The 18,574-nt window shown below is 41.6% G+C and overlaps 1 long non-coding RNA gene across 1 annotated transcript; it reads left to right on the plus strand.

Moving 5' to 3' along the window:
* The first annotated feature begins 9,846 nt into the window (after positions 1-9,846).
* LOC114089696 (uncharacterized) lies at positions 9,847-11,659 on the plus strand. Its single transcript, XR_011705707.1, has 2 exons — positions 9,847-10,033; positions 11,190-11,659. It is a non-coding gene; the product is annotated as an uncharacterized lncRNA (long non-coding RNA).
* The last annotated feature ends 6,915 nt before the right edge of the window (positions 11,660-18,574 follow it).

Consider the following 18,574-nt stretch of genomic DNA (forward strand, 5'->3'; position numbering starts at 1 on the left):
TCTGATCTTCATATTATACAAATGAGTTTTCTTTGGGTAATTCTTTAATGTATCAAAGCATACCCTAGCTTTCAAGTCTAGTGGGTTGGTAATGAGGTCATGCTTTACAGAGTTTTATGGCTTGTTTGACACACTGAAACATAAGAAGGTCAAGTGACTTGCCCAAGATCTTACAGTGAGTCAGTGATGGGGTGTAAAGAGAGCTTGAGCCCTTGCTCAGGGGCTCTAATATTAGATTGTATATGAGTGAAATCAGTATCTGAAAGTTTTTAAAGGCGTAATGCTAAGGATTTGTCTAGTTCATAGAGCAGATTCTTCTGTCAGAGCTCGTTGGCTTTTCATTATCAAATAGACTCCTTTAAATGACCAAGCTTCCCAATGTGGAGAAGAAATCAGCCATCAGGAAAACAAGCCACCTTACGTTAATATCCTAATTTACTGAGAATCAAAAAGCCTATGGAAGGAACATTCTGTGATGTTTAAAGGAAATGGTTCTATATAAAATCATTTAAGTCAAATAATGTTAGATGGAAAAAAAGAGCGAGTGCAACCCCTCGCCAAGTCTCTCAGGATTGAATATCGTTTCTCTCACTGGCTAGATCACACCACCTGAGACTGACAGAAAGAACGCAAATGTAATAAATGTACATAACCATGGTTAAAATAAGAGGTTTGAGCTTGATCTATAAATTCCTTCTGGCTGTGAAACCCTGTGTCTGTGTGTATATATATATATATATGTGTCTTACATATGTGTTATATTTTTGTGTCATATGTGCACACAAAATATACATATTGAAGATGAAGAGGGCAAATGGAGAAATGGAAATAGTTTAAAATAATATTTACTAAATGTTGATTGTGTCCAGGCCCTGTTCTAAATGTATTACTTCATGCTACCCATCAAGTGAGGCAGGTGCCATTTTTATCCATTATGGGGAAACTGAGGCACTGAGTAATTCAGTGGCTTGCCTAATCTAAGTGATAGAATCCAAAAGTCTAGCTGGAAACCCAAGCACTCAAGTCTCATACCATAACTATCTCTTGTAATTTAACAGCATTTACTTTCATTTAATTGAGGGGAGGGAAGTTCAGGTTAAAATTAAAATTTGTTTTTTACAGAGTTACTTCTTACCCAAGGAATGTAGTAATGGCTCTGTCTCCCACACAAGGCACACAATGTGAAAGAAAACCAAAGCAAAACATTTGCTTTGCGATGCCTTCTAGCTAAGGAACGAGTCTGGTTTTGCCTCAGAGGCCTATAGAGTTGGTAAGGGGATTTGCTCACTGTCACACACCCAGGTGACACCCGATGACTGATGGCTCTTTAATCCCAGTCCTGCTCTTTAGACCAGGCTGTCTCTCCAGGTATTTTAAATTTGTTTTTCACAAAACTGCCCCTGAAGTAAAACCCAATTTTAAGATATCAATTAATACAAAACAGGTGTAGTCCAGACTTTTACTAGCCTATATTCAGAGAATATAATTAAATCTACGTCAGAACGACTCCCTATTTGAATATTATTTATTGAACCTCACACTTTTCTAGGCACCATAAACATAACATGGCATATATAAACTCTTTTCATGGAGTATACAATCTTTTGAGAAAGAGGCGGGGGGGCGGGGGTGGTGCAGGAGAGAGGGGAGAGGTTGATTTCTTTGATGGTAAATAACCAATTTAAACCCACTCATTGTGTTGTGGCTGAATTATCAGAGGCCTCAAGAAAATTATAATGCCAAACTGGCACCTATCTCTGGAGCCCTTTCTCTGAAAAAAAAAAAATCTTGTCTCCTACCTCTCTACCATCCCCAGTGTCTTCCTTCTCCTCGCTGTAGTGCAGAAGTACTTTGATGGATTCCCACTCTTTGGGAATTCATCTAACTATCCCCAATCTCCAGAGCAGTTTCTTTCTGTTTGTGTGTGGATTTACCTCTCATTAAATTTTACAAAAGACTATTATAGAAGATTTATTGTCTTTATCAACAAACAAAATACTCATTATTTTTCCATTTTAAGTTTTGCTATTATCTTGTTGTTTTGTTATCTTTATGTATCAGTCTTCTAGGTAAGGAGTCCAGGGAGGGAGCATTCTTACATTACTTTTCAATTCGAAAATGTGTTACCATCAGAACATATTAAGCAAGTGTTAGCTGTGAATACTTACTATGAGAGAACCACGCCAATTTGAGCAGGTAGAGTGGCTCTTTAGTGTTCCATGATTTTCAGAGTAACTGGCCTGCTGTATGTTCAGCTTGCAAAGGTTGTCATATATTCAGTTAATGGCCTAATGCAATATTTCCAAACAGTACCATTCACGTTGCAGTGTGTGCCTCATTCTTGTTTTTTAAACAACTCTTTCCTTTGTATAATAGAGACACGTCTTGCTCTGTATTCACAGGGTTTGTGCTTGTTTTGCTAGTAGCTGTGGTGATGGATTTACACTCATCTATTCCCTCTCTGGCCAGGCCACCCTTGTGACCAAGGTCATGAATATGCAACACAGCAAGTTGGGATCAGGGAGAGAGAACCAGCACAGAGCAAAATAATTGGCCATTAATAAGACTGGACCCATGACTTGGATTTCATTAGCTGTGTGTTGGAACCAACTGAGCCCTTAAATCACCAGCAGCCAATGATTATGCAGACTTAGACACTGAGGATGTGAATTCAGATAGTAAAATGCCCAATGGGTAAGATCATAGTTTTGTGCTTTTGTTGTTTACACTAAATTCAAATTGATTAAATAAATGCAGCTGACCAATCAAGCAATGTATTCTTTTAAGTCATATTATGTTGGAAGAACTTAAGCTACCATTTTTCCGAATTATTTCAAAAACCAAATACAAAAGTAACTTTAATGAGCACTTAAATAATAACCAGCAACTTCTTATTTCTACTATGTGTGCTAGATAGAGCCGGGATCAAACCAAAGAGCAGATCTAAGACTTATACATGCGACAATAGGCATTTAGCAGCTTACAAATGACTTAACAACTCTTCAGGTGAGGGCTCTGTGGCCACTGTGGTAGGCTGGAACGGTAGGCTTTGGAGTAACTCAGTTTGCTTGTAGAGCAGAATCAATGATTGGCACGAATTGGTACTTTCACTAAGGTCCCGATCCACAGAAAACTGGGCTGTAATGATAAATCGGATAATTGAAGCTGATTGTGGATTTTTATCAAAGAAGTAGCCTTACCAATTACAACAGTTAAGATCGAGTTAATAACTGTGCGGTTTGATTTTCTATCTTAATGAATAGACTTTGTCCTGCCCGCTAGAGTTGTGCCATCCATTACAGTAGCCACCAAGCATGTGTAGCTATTTAGATCAAAATTAATAATTGAGTTTCCCATTTAGCTACCCACATTTTAAGTGCTCAATAGGCCCACGTAACTAGTAGTTACACATTGGACAGCATAGCACATTTCCATCATTGCAGAAAGTTCTATTGGACAGCACTGTTCTAATTTTGTTTGTTTTTGCAGTACTGAGTTTCAGGCATGTGAGGCAAGCACTCTACCACTGAGCAATATCCTCAGCCCTAGAGATTTTTAAAAAGGAAATATCCATGTTTCCCCAGATCTGTAATGTTGAGGAGCCTAAAATTTTAAATACCACTTCCATGATTCCTTTTCTATCCTAGTGAACTGTGTCCCTTTTGATCCATAGAATACATGCCACCAGGTCAGTTTTAATATGTCACTGCCCTACTCAAACACCTTTAGTGGCTCCCTAGTGCCTGTAGCAGATACAAACAAAAGTCCTTGTGCCTAGCATTCAAAGCCCTTCAACAGCTTGTTACTATCCTTTGTTATTCTACAAATATAAATGCATTGCTTCACACCAATCAGTTCATTCTGTTCCCTGAATATACACAGTGTCTCCCAACTCATTGGCTTTTCTGTGCAGTTCGTAGGGTCCAAAGGCCTTTCCACATCCTCATCACCTACCTAAGTCTTTCATACTCAGTTTAAGTACCACATCTTTCAAACTTTCCCAATTGCCACAGCTTCACATAAACTTTCTCTTTTCTGAATTCCTATATCTTTTATCCATTTCTACCTGATATTTTTCATGGATCTTACCCTCAGCTAGATAGTAGCACGAGTAACCATCTTATATCCTTTGAACTCAGCATAGTACTGACCCAGTAAATACCAATAGATTACTTACTTGATTAGTGTTGAACTCAGTTCATTCTCTTTTGGAACTGGAGAGGATATTAGAAGCAAATTTTCCAAAAGAGGAAAGGGAAAGGAAGTCCTTTGCTTTAATGGACTACCAAGGTCAGCCTTCCTGGATTCGGTGGCAGGCCTGCACCTTCCTCAGGAATATTCTGGGCTGTCCCTGCTTTAATCCCAACCAGTACCCTCTCCAGTCCTGAGCAAGTGTGTACCTGGACCGATCTATCCTTCTTTGACAATTGTCTTTACACTTCTGCATAACTGGATCCATCCCTTGCTTCTTGTGATGGAGAAAATATAGCCAACGGGAAGTTGTACTTGAGCTGAAAACCTATCTCTGTTTAAATTCAGTGATGATGCTTCTTGAATTTTACTCATTCTAACTAGAGACTCTGAGTCATTGGCTAATAAACCAAGTCTAGGCATCACAACAAGATGATTGAATCATTTGGTCACTTAAAAGATTTACCCTCCAGAAGATTTTCAAGTTGTCCAAGTCACCTGGATGTGCCCCTTCCCTTCTCATGTTCTCTGCAAACCAAGTGGATAGAAGAAATTTTGTCCTATTTCAATGAAAGTTTACTCAAAATTTTGGTATTCTTACATTTCCCAAGGAGAGGAAAGTATTGGAGAATGGCATTGGCTAGGTTAAATGACTGTTCTCTTGGTCACTTAGCCATGTAGACTCAACACCCTCATCTGTAAAATTGGTATAATCTCAGGGGCTTGGTGTGAAGGTTACGTGAGAGAGAGAAAAAAATGTGTTGAATTGGTCTGTATAGGGCAAAGCCACAGGCAAACCTAAGGTGTGATCATGTATAATGCTTGACACATCAATCTGCTAAATATGGCGGAGCAGAAATCCACTCAGAAGGCAGGGAGTCAGAGTGAGTCTCAGGCCCGCAGTGGGAAGATCCGAGGAGGTGTCCCATCACTCGGCGCCACCAACAGGCCAATTCCAGGGGCAACAAGCCCTCCGCAGCCTGGCTCCCTCCACCACTCCTACGGGCTGCTGCTGAGTCATCACCGTCTTCCAGAGCAGCCTGAGAGATTTGTGACTCAGAACTGATTTATAGTTTCATGTTTCACTGCTCCAGCTCTTTCCTGCCACACAAAGTTTCAGAGTTGCACCTGTCTCACCCAAAGTTTGAAACTTAGGAAATGACCGCAACACTCAGTTGCAACAAAACACACAAGCCTTTTAAAGTTTTGTTTTGTTTCGTTTGGCTTTTTTTTTTCCCCCCTAGTGCTGAGGGTAGAACCCACCGCCTCCCTTGTGGGTGCTAGGCAGGGACCCTTCCACTAAACTACCTTCAGTTGTTTTGTTTTATTGAGACAGGGTCTTGCTAAATTGCTCAGGCTGACTTTGAACTTGTGATCCTCAGCTTCCCAAGTAGCTAGGGTGACAGATGTGGGTCACAAACCCTATTTTAAAACTATTGACATAGTGATTCAAATAGAGGCATTTCCAATTTTTAAATCCTAAAGAAAGTGGGAAGCTAATAAAAGGTATTCAGCAGTTTTTACCTGCAGGAACTTTGCATTTGGGGATTCTTTGTGATTTGCACACACATTTCAACCTGTGTTCTGTGTGGTAATACCAATCTTACTTTCTAAACTTTTGCTTGCAAACATCTGTTAGGCAGCCAGCTAGGTTAAGGAGTCCGGGTGCCACACAACAAGTCTTTCTTTCTGTAAAAGAGTACTATATGCTAAACAAGTCCTGTCATACCTGTTTGAACCACCTGAAGAAAACCAAAATTTAAGAAACAGCCTAAAGGTTGCATAATGACAAATGAAGATATAACCGGGATTAATCTTTAGGAGCACTTTGCAAAACCCTAAAAAATACTCCAGAATTTTATGCAAGAACAATAGTTGTGTACAGCTGGGTTCCTCTTCATTTGTTTGTTACTCCTATCAAAAAATAAGCTTCTCTGAGCTCTTGTGGGAATAAGAAAAGGAAGCCCTGTCAGAAGAGAGCGTAAAGAAGCTATGATAAGGCTTAACAACAGGAAAGCGTCAGCAACTTAAATGAAGGTCAAAGATTTTCAACAAGCAGGATAGATAAATTCTAGCCCCAGAACAATTCCTTACAGCCAATCCCTAAATGGAATACCAAAGTCCAAAGAAGAGTCACCTCAGGATTTTTCCAGTCCACGCAGAGGCCCTGCGGATGACAACATTCCTCTGCTTTCCTTATTACAATTGCTCTGGCACTAAAATGCTTTCAAAGGTCAAAGGAAAGATCAGCTAGTAGGATCCTAAAGCCTGCTCTGTCCCTACCTCGTCACTTCTCAGGATTCAGTTTTCTTATCTAGAAAATGGGAAATTTGTACTGGATGGACTTTCTCTGGTTTCTCCGAGATTTAGGATTTCATGATTCTAAATATTTTGTTTGTTAGTTTTGTAGATGTATATAGAGCTAAATTCACACTGGGACTCGACTCAGTTACATCTTCTTTTGAACATAGACAAGTTTGAACATCATAGAATTCCTACTTTGTTGAATGACTTGTATAAAATATTTAGACTAAGCCATGTCTACTCAAACTGACCGGCTGATCCTGACAGTTATTCCCCCAGATTAAGAAGATCAAAAGATGATCAGAAGACATCATCTCTTTACAAAGACCAGAAAAGCAACAATTGGAGAAATGAGCGATTTTTGTTTGAGTGGCTCAGATGGGGATTTTTTAAAAGTCATTTTCTTCTAAATCTTTGTATTCTTCAAAGAATGTAACAGAATTCAAAGAAGAGCTTGGATATCAGCCCTGATGTTGAAGAAGATTTATTAATGTTCAATGAAGATGATACTTACTTTATTTATTTTTTAATATTTATCTTTTAGTTGTAATTGGACACAAACCTTCATTTTATTTATTTATTTATTCATTCATTCATTCATTCATTCATTCATTTATTTTTAGTGGTGCTGAGGATCAAACCCAGGGTCGCACACGTGTGAGGTGAGTGCTCTACTGCTGAGCCACAACCCCAACCCCTTCCTTAATTTAAAAATAAAAAGTGGAGATGGGCATAGTGGCACATGCCTGTAATCCCAGTGACTTGGGAGGATGAGGCAGGAGGATCACAAGTTCAAGGCCAGCCTCAGAAAAACAGTGAGTTCCTAAGCAACTCAATGAGACCCTGTCTCAAAATAAAAAAATAAAAGGACTGGGGATGCAGCTCAGTAGTAAAGTGTCCCTGAGTTCAATCCCCAATTAAAAAAAAAATGTAGAGACAAATGGAGAAAAAAAATTATTATGTTGAATAAAGAAACTCTATCTTCTACCCTATGGATTCTCCGTAAGTATTGATTGATTTTGTCGGAAATCAGCAGACCCTTTCCAATCTGGATTCTTCTACATTAATCTAACGGTGAATAAAATTGTTCATTCATTCCTTCAGTAAACCTTTACTGAACTCCCAGAATGTAAATGAAATTCACTGAACACAGAGAATATAAGGATGTATGGAAAAGGCCCTGTCATTAAGGAACTTACAATTTAGTACACTAATTAAAAACAAACAAACAGATTTCATATGTGCTAGGATTGACGTAATATGTCCTAAGGAATATTTCATGTTTAGATAAACCTGGAACAGGCTTTATAGAAAACCTATCTTTTATATAGATGGGGACCTTCCCTCTGTAAGTATTGTGAGGATGCTAATAATAAACAGAAATGTGGCTTGAAAAGCTTAGGGGGTAAAAAGAATCAGATAATTCTAAATATGACATAATTAAGGTCCAACTTTTTCACAGCAGAAATCTCACAGAGGAAATCTGGAATTCATCTAATCCAATCCTCTTATTCTACATTCTAGAAAACCGAGGTCTCAAGAACAAAGGAACTTACTCAAGAATTCCTAATATGTTAGCGGCACAGTAGTCATTCCTCTTTTTTCCACAGGATGATCTGACCTGTTACAAAGAAGTCACAGTACATATTTCCTATTCCATGTACATTGCAAAAGAAGTATGGTTTGTTGTTTCTTTGGGCAGATATTTTTTTATGGTGAGATGCATATTTGAAAGTTCCAAGGTATTGGCTCACTTAGTAAATATTTTTGAAGATGACTACTAACTGCCTACAGAAAGAAAAATCACAGTTTTTCTCCTTTCTTAACAAGACTTTGAGTAAAAGTTTAAGAAAGGGCAATAAACAGAAATTTGGCCACAATAGTCTTAGATCAAAGATCCACCTCCTGGGTATAGGGCAGACACCACTACATGAGAAGTTTCAAACCTTTGGGAAGGACCACTCATAATCTTTGAGACAGGATGTGCATCTAGATAAGTTAGCAAAAAATAGCAAATAGCAAAAATCAGAGCATCCAACCTCTCGTCAAAATCACAGATTTTTTGAAGGTTAACAGAATGGCGATTTTAAGAAATCTACAAGGCTTATTTTTCTTATAGCATTGACTATAAGCAAGTAACACTTCTTTTCGGCTACTTTCTCTGTAGGCCACTGAATGAAAATTGTATTCAGGGGAAATGATTCCTCTGGTTCTTGGAGCTTCCTTCGATTACACAATAAAGCCCCCCCCCCCCAACTTGAGCCATCGCACAACTGCAGTTCAGCTCTAGAAAACGAGGCGTTCCTGGAGTGGAAACACCTACTCAGGAGGCCGCCCCTATTCTGTGTTCTGCTTCTAAATTGCTAAGTGACTTCACGGTTATCAATCGACCTTCCTGGTGTCAGATTTTTTTCCACATACTGAGGGTTTAGAGGTACCCTGCACACTAGACCGAGTAAGGTAACAGATTTGGACATTTGATAAGTTTTCACCAAACCCTCACATCTATCTAGGAGGGGCTTTCCTTCGGGAGGGGGATGGCAGTTTCCCGACTGTCCACCTGCCAGTCAGAGCCAAGCAGGGGCTCTCCGCCACTGCCTGCCAATCAAGCTCGAACCCGCTCCCGGCCGCGTCCCCTGGGGTCCCCTCCTGTTTCGACTATACTAAAAACCCGAGCCCAGCACGCCCCTCCCGCGGCCGGAGATAAGGAAACCAAAAGGGGGAACTGGAAACGGGCCCTTTTAAGAGTGCCCACAAGGGTTCTTCTCGGGGGGCTGGGCCCTGCGCTCCGGCACCAGAAGGGTGACAATTCGAGTTCGGGTTTCAAGGTGAGGGGAGGTGTTTTTATGTCTCTGGTGGCAACGGTGGTTCACACCACGCGCCCGACCAGTGGCCAAGGGCGCTGCTTTTTGGAACACGGGGGCTAGGCGAGGTTGGCTCCAGATCGCCCCGCGGAGAGCCACGGGGCACGGCACAGAAATGCACCATTATTTCTAAGCCATGCACATGCTTCGGAGCGAGCACAGCCTGTCCCGCGGGGGCAGGAAGGGCGAGCCTTGTCCCGAAGCCCTCGAGCGCTGGCGAGGCGCGGCGCGGTGCGGCGCGGGCACTACATTTCCCGGCGGAGGAGCACACAGCGGCGTCTCACACACGCCCCGAGACACGCCCCGAGACGCGCTCCGTAGCCGTTGGCTTAGTTGGCGCTGCTGCGGCTTCTTTCCGCGTACACTTGGGCAAGGACGCTCTGATAGGCCAGCGCGACCCTGCAGTGGTTGGCCGGAAAGAGTCGAGCCGCCTGATTGGCCGCGCCGCACCTGCAATGCGTCAAGCCGCGGCGGGCGTGGAGGGCTCTGTGTGAATGGCCGTGACCGGCGGGGCAGCCCGTGGCCTTCCGGAGGGAGAGGCCCCGCCCGGGCCGCCATCTTTACTAGTGGCAACGCGGACGGCCCTGGACGCGCAGGGGCTGCACTGCGCTCTTTGACCAGTAGAAAAAGGCTCTGCGGCAGAAGTTTTATTTGGGGGTTCTTTTTCCTTTCTGGTGGGTTGTTTTTGCTCAGGTTCGGGGGATTGTTTGGAGAAGGAAGAAGGCGACGACTCGGGGCTTGGCGCTGAGGGTAGAATGGACACTGGATGGAAAGGGTCTGAGAAGGGTTTTAGCTTTGGCTTTAATAAAACTGCTTGGTTTGCGTTCTCTCGGCGTGCACGGGCCGGGCGGGGGTGCGATCTGATTGAATTTCTGCAGACAGAAGTGAGACTTGCTGCCTGGGCATCTTGCTCGAGTCGGAGAGCCATTCTGGAAAGCTCTCCCGAATACGTCATTGGTTCTTGCTCGCGCTGTGCGCGGACCCGCCAGCCCGGAATGAGTTTTTGTTTTTTTAGAACTGTAAATCAAACAGCCGGGCTGGAGATTACTTCTCGGCTCCGGAGGCAGTGGCCTGCAGGGGCAAAACTGACCTCACCTGACAGCTACAGAAAATGATTTTGATCATGTCAGCTTATTTGCCTTTTTTGGGCAGATGTTTATGATGTTTGTGCATTTGTCCCCGATTGCCCTCCCCACTTCAAAAAAAAAAAAAAAAAAAAAACCCTGATTGTCGGACGTGATAGTTATTCAGGACTCACTCTCCCCTTTTGTGGAACTAAAGAACATGTTCCCTGGATGATTTAGAGATTGGGGAAACAGAAGAGGTCGTGGATGTCATCGTTTCGCCAGTGGTGTTAGCTTTGTTGGTTTTATTTGAGCTGCGGAGGTGCAGATTCAGTGGATTGTGGATATCCAAAGGTGAATTCTGGAGCTGCCTCCGTGTGGGTGTTGCCGTGGATACAGGGCAAGGGAGTGAATTGTGGGGCCAATAAACCTGGCAGGGCCAGGCCTCTGGTGTATTAAGCCTTAGTAGTAATTGACTGCCCTGGTTTGTGTATCCAGGCTTTCTCCATCTCCATCCCCATCTAGGATTTGTGGATTGATCAATGCAGGCACACATGGGTGTGTCGATTCCTGTTAATGACTAATACAAGTGACACTCATTACCATGTGTAGATTTCCTGATTAGATGGTGCGTCTAGGAGTATAGTTTTTGTACCCTTTGCCATACAAGTTATTGATTTGCAAGTTATTGCTGCTATTACATAATCTTAGCATTTTTTTAACAATTACTTATGACTTATATTCCTTATTTTTCCCCTTAATCTAGGTAAACCATCATTGCCTTCTGCCTAGAATGAACACTCCCATTTTATTGGGTTTAAATATAATGTCAGAGCACTGAGTTCATGGACATTGCAGAAGAAAGAAACTTGCAGCTTTGCATAATCTCTATATAGCAACAACCCCTCCTGCCTGAAGAGCACACAGTACCTCAGTGTTTGGCAGCTGCAGTGCTAGGAGTTGGCCCTTAGCTTGCTGCGAGCACAAGAAGTCTTCCAGAGCCTGGATTGCTTCTGTGTTGCGAAGAGAATCAAATCTCAGAGTTGTGAGGATTGTATGCTGTGCAAATGTGGCAGCACTGTGTAAACTGCAGAACTATTGACATATTGATAGGCAATTACTAATGCAATAATTGAGTGCCCATACTGTCTGGCCTTTTGAGAGGAAGATTTTCCTTCAGGACTTTCTATCTCTGGAAAGAGCAAGTGAATAAATTCATATCCAAAATAAACCTTATATAGCATTGTTTTCTTCTTAATGAAAATAGTATTAATACAACCTTGTTAGCATGCGGTGCCAGATTTGGGGGGACTCTTAGAGTGATTAGCTCATCACAGTCTTTAGTGAATGTGCCTGGTTTTAACATCAAATGTGTTCAGAAAGTTCCTTTTAGCTCCACAAACGAGGACAACTGGTCACCTTTGGACTGTTTTCAGTGTCAAAGATGGGAGAATGAACAGAACGGAAAATGAAAGACTTTTACTATATGGAGGTTCCGTATATCTGGGGGTTACCAGGCCCAACAAAAAGGATGTCCTTGTGTAAGATAAGTGTGGTGTGGGCTGACACCTAAAACTCAAAGCTCCAAAGTCAAACTGATAACTTTATCCTTTTTTTTTGGGGGGGGGGTACTGGGGATTGAACTCAGGGGCACTCAACCACATCCCCAGCCCTATTTTGTGTTTATTTAGAGAAAGGGTCTCCCTGAGTTGTTCAGCACCTCGCTTTTTCTGAGGCTAGCTTTGAACTTGCAATCCTCCTGCTTCAGCCTACCCAAGCTGAGGTGTGTGCTACAGGTGTGTGCTACTCTGCCCAGCTAACTTTATCCATCTTTACTGTTCAGTTCTCACACATGGCTTGTTTTCAGTATCTTAAATTTTTCCTATTAAATTGTCACCTTTATTTTTAGTAAAGGCTTTACAAAACTGTTTGTCACTGTAGAATACAGAAATACTTCCTCATGCCCTAGGTCCTTTGTCACCAATCAGCCTAGAGTTCTTTTGTTCAGGGAGAGATCATGAAAGGGTGGCCAAGTATAGCTTTTTTGGTGTTGTGGCTTCTTAGCTCTTAGCCGTGAATGTTACAGCTAAGACTTGAGCGCTCTGCGATCTTGGATGTGCATCTTGAAGAGGCAAGCAGCAGCACCATTTAAACAAGGCTTTATTGGGACTGATGCCCTACCACAGGGAGGCAGTACACAGGGCTGAGTTCCTGGACTGGCTCCTTGAGGAGTTAAGGAGTGAAGCTTATATCTGCAAAAGGTGCAGTCAGCTGTCAACCAGGAACTACTGTTCCCTCACGCGGGTTCTTTGCTCTTGATGATCTGCGTGGTTTGTTGGGTCCATCTGCACTTGGCTGTTGGGATGGGCGAGGTGCTCCCACCAGCCCAGGTGGCTTCAGCTGTCTGCAAAAGCAACTTATATCCACACCCTTCGGGAAGGTTCAGGCCCTTCCTGTGCTGTCTCATTTGGCCAGTTGGATAAAGCCTAATGCTCCTCGGATCTATTGCCCGTGTTCATAGTTGACATCATGCTCCATTTCACTTAGAGGTTAGTGAAAACAAAAGTGTTCTGTTTTTCATCCAAGTACAGGGATCCCCGAATTCCCTCCAAGAAGTCCACCCTGAGAACCCCTCCCCCTCTCCATTGCCTCATTTTAGTTTTCTTGCAACTTTGTCGACTTTCACAGTTTTTGCCTTTACATTCTCACTGCCACCACCGTGGTTCACACGCTGCTGCTGTTTTCCTCACTTTTACAAAAGTCTCCATTGGTCTGTTTTAGTCCGCTCCTGCTGCTATAACAAATACCGCAGACTGGGTAATTCACAAACAACAGAAATTTAGTTCTCAGTTCCGGTGGCTGGGAAGTGCAAGGTCAGGGCACCAGCAGATTTGGAGTCTGATGAGGGCTTACTCTGCTTCTAAGAAGACACCCTGTGGCTTCCTCGTGTTGTGGAGGTAGAAGGGCAAAAGGGGGTGAATGCTGTGTCCTCATGTGACAGAAGAGATGAAAGAGCCAGGTAGCTCTCTGAAGCTTCTTTTATAAGGTCATTAATCCCAATCATGAGGGCAGAACTCTCCTGAGTAATCGCTTCCCAAGAGGCCCCATCAGTTTGGGGTTTAAGTTCCAAAATTTCAATTTTCCAGGGACACATACCTTCAAATCACAGCAGTTTCCCATCTTTTGCTCAGTCGATGGAGGACTTTATCTAAAACACATCTAAATGCCCTGAGTTTAATCCCCAGCACTGCAAATCAATAAATGAGTCAACCACATTTGACGATATCATTTCCCTGTTAAAAACCTCCATAGTTTCTCATGGCCTTCAGGATTAAGTCCAGGTTCCTTTAAGAATTCCTTCAGGGATCTCCATAATCTGGCCTTTTCAGTCTTAATAACCTGCTCTCCTTTGCATCTCTTAAATTTCAGTTGGATGAATTGATCTTTATACTTGTGCTCCTGCCAGGCGTTGCGGCACACGCCTGCAATCCCAGAAACTCAGGCAGCTGAGGCAGAAGGACTGCAAGTTTGAGGCCAGCCTCTGCAACTTAGGCCCTAAACAGCTTAGCGAAACCCTTGTCAAAATAAAAAGGGCTGGGGATGTGGCTCAGTGGCTGAGCACCCTGGGTTCAATCCCCAGTGCCAAAAAGAAACATAAGATAATTTGTGCTCCCTCATCTTTTATTGGTGTTGCTGCTTTGGTCCACACTTTCGGTCTCCATGGTCTGCTAACAAAGGTCTGATATCCTTAAAGGTTCACTTCAAAAGTGAAGTCAGCTGAAATGAACTCTTCCTCCATTGGGCTCCCTTAGCATTTACTTCACTCTTTTGTGTTACCACACTCAACTTTTATTATGGGCATTTGATTACTCATTCAATAAATATTTGTCAAGTAGCCACTGTGATGCTGAACAGTAGGGGGATATAAAATGAAATAAATTTGGACTTTGATTTTTTTAAAGGATATACATTTTAGGTTGGGAGAGAATGTGAACCCAAGTACTCATTTCCCAGGTAGGAGAAAATGACAAGTATTTCAGGAGTCCGGAGGGAGAATTCAGTCTGCTGGAATGATCAGAGAAAGCTCTGTGGAGGAGGTGGCATCTGAGCCAGCGTGGAGGTTCAGCACCCTATATGGATGTACCCAGGGAAGGCATGCCACATGGAGGAACACTGGGAGCGCAGGCAGAGAGACTGAAAAGAGCAGAGAGTGTCGGGGAAGGGCAAGAACTTCAGTTTATTATTCAGGAGCCTGGTGAACAATTAGGCCCGCGGCAGGTTTGTTAAGTCTAGAGAATGAATGGCCTTGTGCTCCATCAAGAAGACTAGACCATCCTGTGTGCCTGGAATCCACTGAAGAGTTAGGAGAAGAGGCTGACTAACCAAAGGTTTTTAAGAATAATGTAGCAAAGTAAGAGGTGAGTTTTATAGAGACAGACTAGAGCGGGAGGCCAATGAAGGCAATAAAAATAGGAATAACATCCAATATTTATTTATTTTTAATACAGTTATATTATTTATTTTTTATGTGGTGCCAGGGAACAAACCCAGTGTCTCACGCATGCTCAGCAAGAGCTCTACCACTGAGCCACAACATCCAATATTTATTGAGCACTTAGGATGTGCTATGCACCATTTTGATTTGCAGTATCCGGTGTATTGGTCACAAAAATCCTGTTTGCTCCTTTCCACAAATAAGGAAATTTAGGCTTAGAGAGGATAAGTAACTTGTCCAGGTTCACCTATGGGGACCACTAGCTGCCAAACGTATGTTAATATCTGTAGTGGTCCATGAGTTGGCTAGAATCTGAAGATGTTCGTGGAATTAGAGTAGGGAAGGTATAAGAGATGACACTCTATAAATGATAGTGTTTTTGTAGTCTGTGTTTGAGACAAAAAGCAACAAATGTCACCACAGTGGGACTAAATTCCTGGGCTTTTTTGTCCAATATTGGTCTCATCATATGCATCCTCGACACTTTTCTGAGCAGTGTACAGATACCAATGGGCTGGGCCCTGTCAGGACTTCTCAAAAACCTTGTAGGAGAGAGTGTTCCCTTACAGTTGCAAATATTCCCACCAGGGACCTTTCCTGAATGAGATCAAGACATTTCCTCCAGAGTGAAAGACCTTTCTCGAGCTAGTACCTATTTAAAGATGCGTAATGATTTCAGTGCACTGGAGGAGTGATTTTCCTATTCTCTGTTGATGGAAATTTTCACATTGTAGATGGAAAAATTAAACCCTATATAGGGTAGAAATCCTTCAGATCTAAGAAGGCTTTTTGCCCAGAGGCTATCACCTTCACAAGTTCTATGCACATTTCATGATAATTGACTACCTATTCCGCCTTACCAATATTTTACATCATTTTGTGTATGTGTTTATCATTCTAATTAGATCATAAGTCCCTTAGAAACAAATTACCTTCAAAAAAGTCCTCCCACTTACTACATGTCCTGGATGTAATTGTCTCTCAATCTTGTTTTATTGTTTTGCTATTCTTTATCTTTCCTATTCAGCATTTCTCTCTTTTCCCTTCAGTACTGGGGATGGATCCTGGGGCTTCGCACATGCCAGACAAGTGCTCTACCACTGTGCCACATCCCCAGCCCCACAAGGTGTCTCTGATGGCAGCACTAAAAGTTTATTGAAAAGGGTATTCATTCAGATTTAGTACAAATATTTATTCATTCTATGTACCCAGGCCCCTCAGAATGTGAGTGCCATTTATTTTCTTTTGGGGCCATAAATCTTTGGAATTTGGGGGATCATAGACTCTTAAGAATCTGTGAAAGCCATAGAAACCTCCCAGAAAAACATGTACCTTTAACTAATTCTGCAGTTCCGGTATTAGACCCTTAATTTTCTGCTTCCATTAAAACCAAGCCCAAGAAAGCATCCAAAACAACAACGAAGGACCAGCCCCTCTGTGATGTGTTCAGTGTTCACCACTCTGATTGTGTGTGCTTTCCCTGTACTATACAGGTAGCTAGGTGGCGTTCACATGTGGCAGGTCAGCCACAAAGCATCATGGAAACTAGGTCAATACTTGACATTTTTGTTTGTTTGTTTAAATCTTAAGTCCCTAAAGCAAAAATGGTCACCTTTCTGCTACAAGAATTAGAAAGGCAAAATGTATTATAGTATTGGCTTTCCAATAAGGTGAGAGTTCTCATTCTTTATGGATACAATCATTTTTCAAATTATACCATGCCATATCAATTAACATAGTCTTTGATATTTTAAGTTCTAGTCTCTTAAATTTTGTGAACCATCTATAACTAAATTCAATTCAGAACCAAGATACAAAAATGAGATTTTTTTTACAAAATAGTTTCCCATGAGATTTATTATTATTGATGTTTCAACAATGTTTGTTTGATTTCTTCTTTCTTTCTTTTAGTTGTTGATGGACCTTTATTTTATTCACTTGTTTGTATGTGGTGCTGAGGATGGAACCCAGTGCCTCACACAAGCTAGGCAGCTAGGCAAGCGCTCTACCACTGAGCCACAACCCCAGCTGCTTCCTTCTTTTTCTTTTTGATACTGTCAGCTGAACCCAGGGGCACTTTACCAATTGAGCTATATTCCAGTCCTTTTTTTTATTTTGATACAGGGTCTTGCTAAGTTGCCCAGATGACCTAGAATTTACTGTTCTCCTGCCTTCTGAGTTGCTGGGATTACAGGCCTGCACCACCACACCCAGATCGATATTTATTTATTATCTTGAAAAATTTTTATATTCATTGAAGAGAATAAATAGTGAGTATTTTCAAAACAGTTTACTAGTGGATTGGGTTTCTTCACTTATGTGACTGTTCTAACATCAGCATTTGCTAAATTTCAGTGCTAAAGGACTGAAAACAATGTAATATTTTCCTTTTTAAAAGCTTACATTGTGTTATGTTACATTGTGTTATTCAACTGGCCCTGTGTATATGAAATTTATGGATGTGTTAAAGGGCTCAAAGAGGGAACAAAAGCTGTCATTTGAGAATTTTTCTTTTAAAAAAAAATATATATATATATATTTGTGTGTGTGTGTGTGTGTGTGTGTGTGGGTGTGTGTGTGTGGTGCTGGGGATTGAACCCAGGGCCTTGTGCATGCCAGGCAAACACTCTACCAACTGAGTTATATCCCGAGCCCACAATCATTTTTTTTAATTGTTTTTTTAGTTGTAGATGGACATAATATCTTTATTTTATTTATTCATTCATTTATTTATTTATTTTATGTGGTGCCAAGGATGAAGCCCAATTGCTCACACATGCTAAGCAAGCACTTTGCCACTGAGCTATAACCCCAGCCTGAGGATTTTTCTGTATGTGAACAGTTAACAATGGGATCACCTGACACCAAACAATGTTTATAAGCCTCTACCTAGAAACTTGTTGCAGTTTTTATTATTTCAGTAAGACAAAACTATTGAAATTCCCAAAAGATTTCCTTTCAAGTGCTTTTTAGAATCTGGTAAGACTGATTTGTTTCTGAATGAATTCTATGTGTTTCATTTCATTTATTTGTTTGGTAATGCTGGGGATGAAACCCAGGTTCTTACACATGCGAGGCAGGTGCTCTATCACAGAGCTACATGCCCAGCACTGAAGTCTATATTAAATGATGGAACAGTTTGATTACAACATGGAGATTTTTCTGCCTATTTTAGGTAACTATAGGCATTGCAAATATTATCAGAATCATCAGTGAACATTATTGTAATTCTTTATATGTGCCAGGTACTCCAAGAGGTATCAGGCTTGTAAAAAAACTGCACATGTCCCTGTCCTTTAGGTGCTCAGGACTAGCCTGTAACCCATATGAAAGGACAGACTTTTTTTTCAATTTTTAGTTGTAGTTGGACAAAATACCCGTATTTTATTTATTTATGTAGTGCTGAGGATCCAACCCAATGCCCCACGAATGCGAGGCAAATACTCTAACACTGAGCCACAACCCCAGAGATTTTGTTTTATTTATTTTTCTTATGTTTTCTGGCCTCTGCCATATGTACAACCATGTCCAGTGTATGAAATCTGCTAAGCAAATATATATTGGACATCTAAATCAAAAAAGAGTTAAATAAAAGAAAGAACAATTCTATTTTGTAATGCAGCTTTTAAAAGGAAAATATTACATCACATTGTTAT

This window comes from Marmota flaviventris, chromosome 2 (genome assembly GCF_047511675.1).
Source record: "Marmota flaviventris isolate mMarFla1 chromosome 2, mMarFla1.hap1, whole genome shotgun sequence".
Classification (NCBI taxonomy): domain Eukaryota; kingdom Metazoa; phylum Chordata; class Mammalia; order Rodentia; family Sciuridae; genus Marmota; species Marmota flaviventris.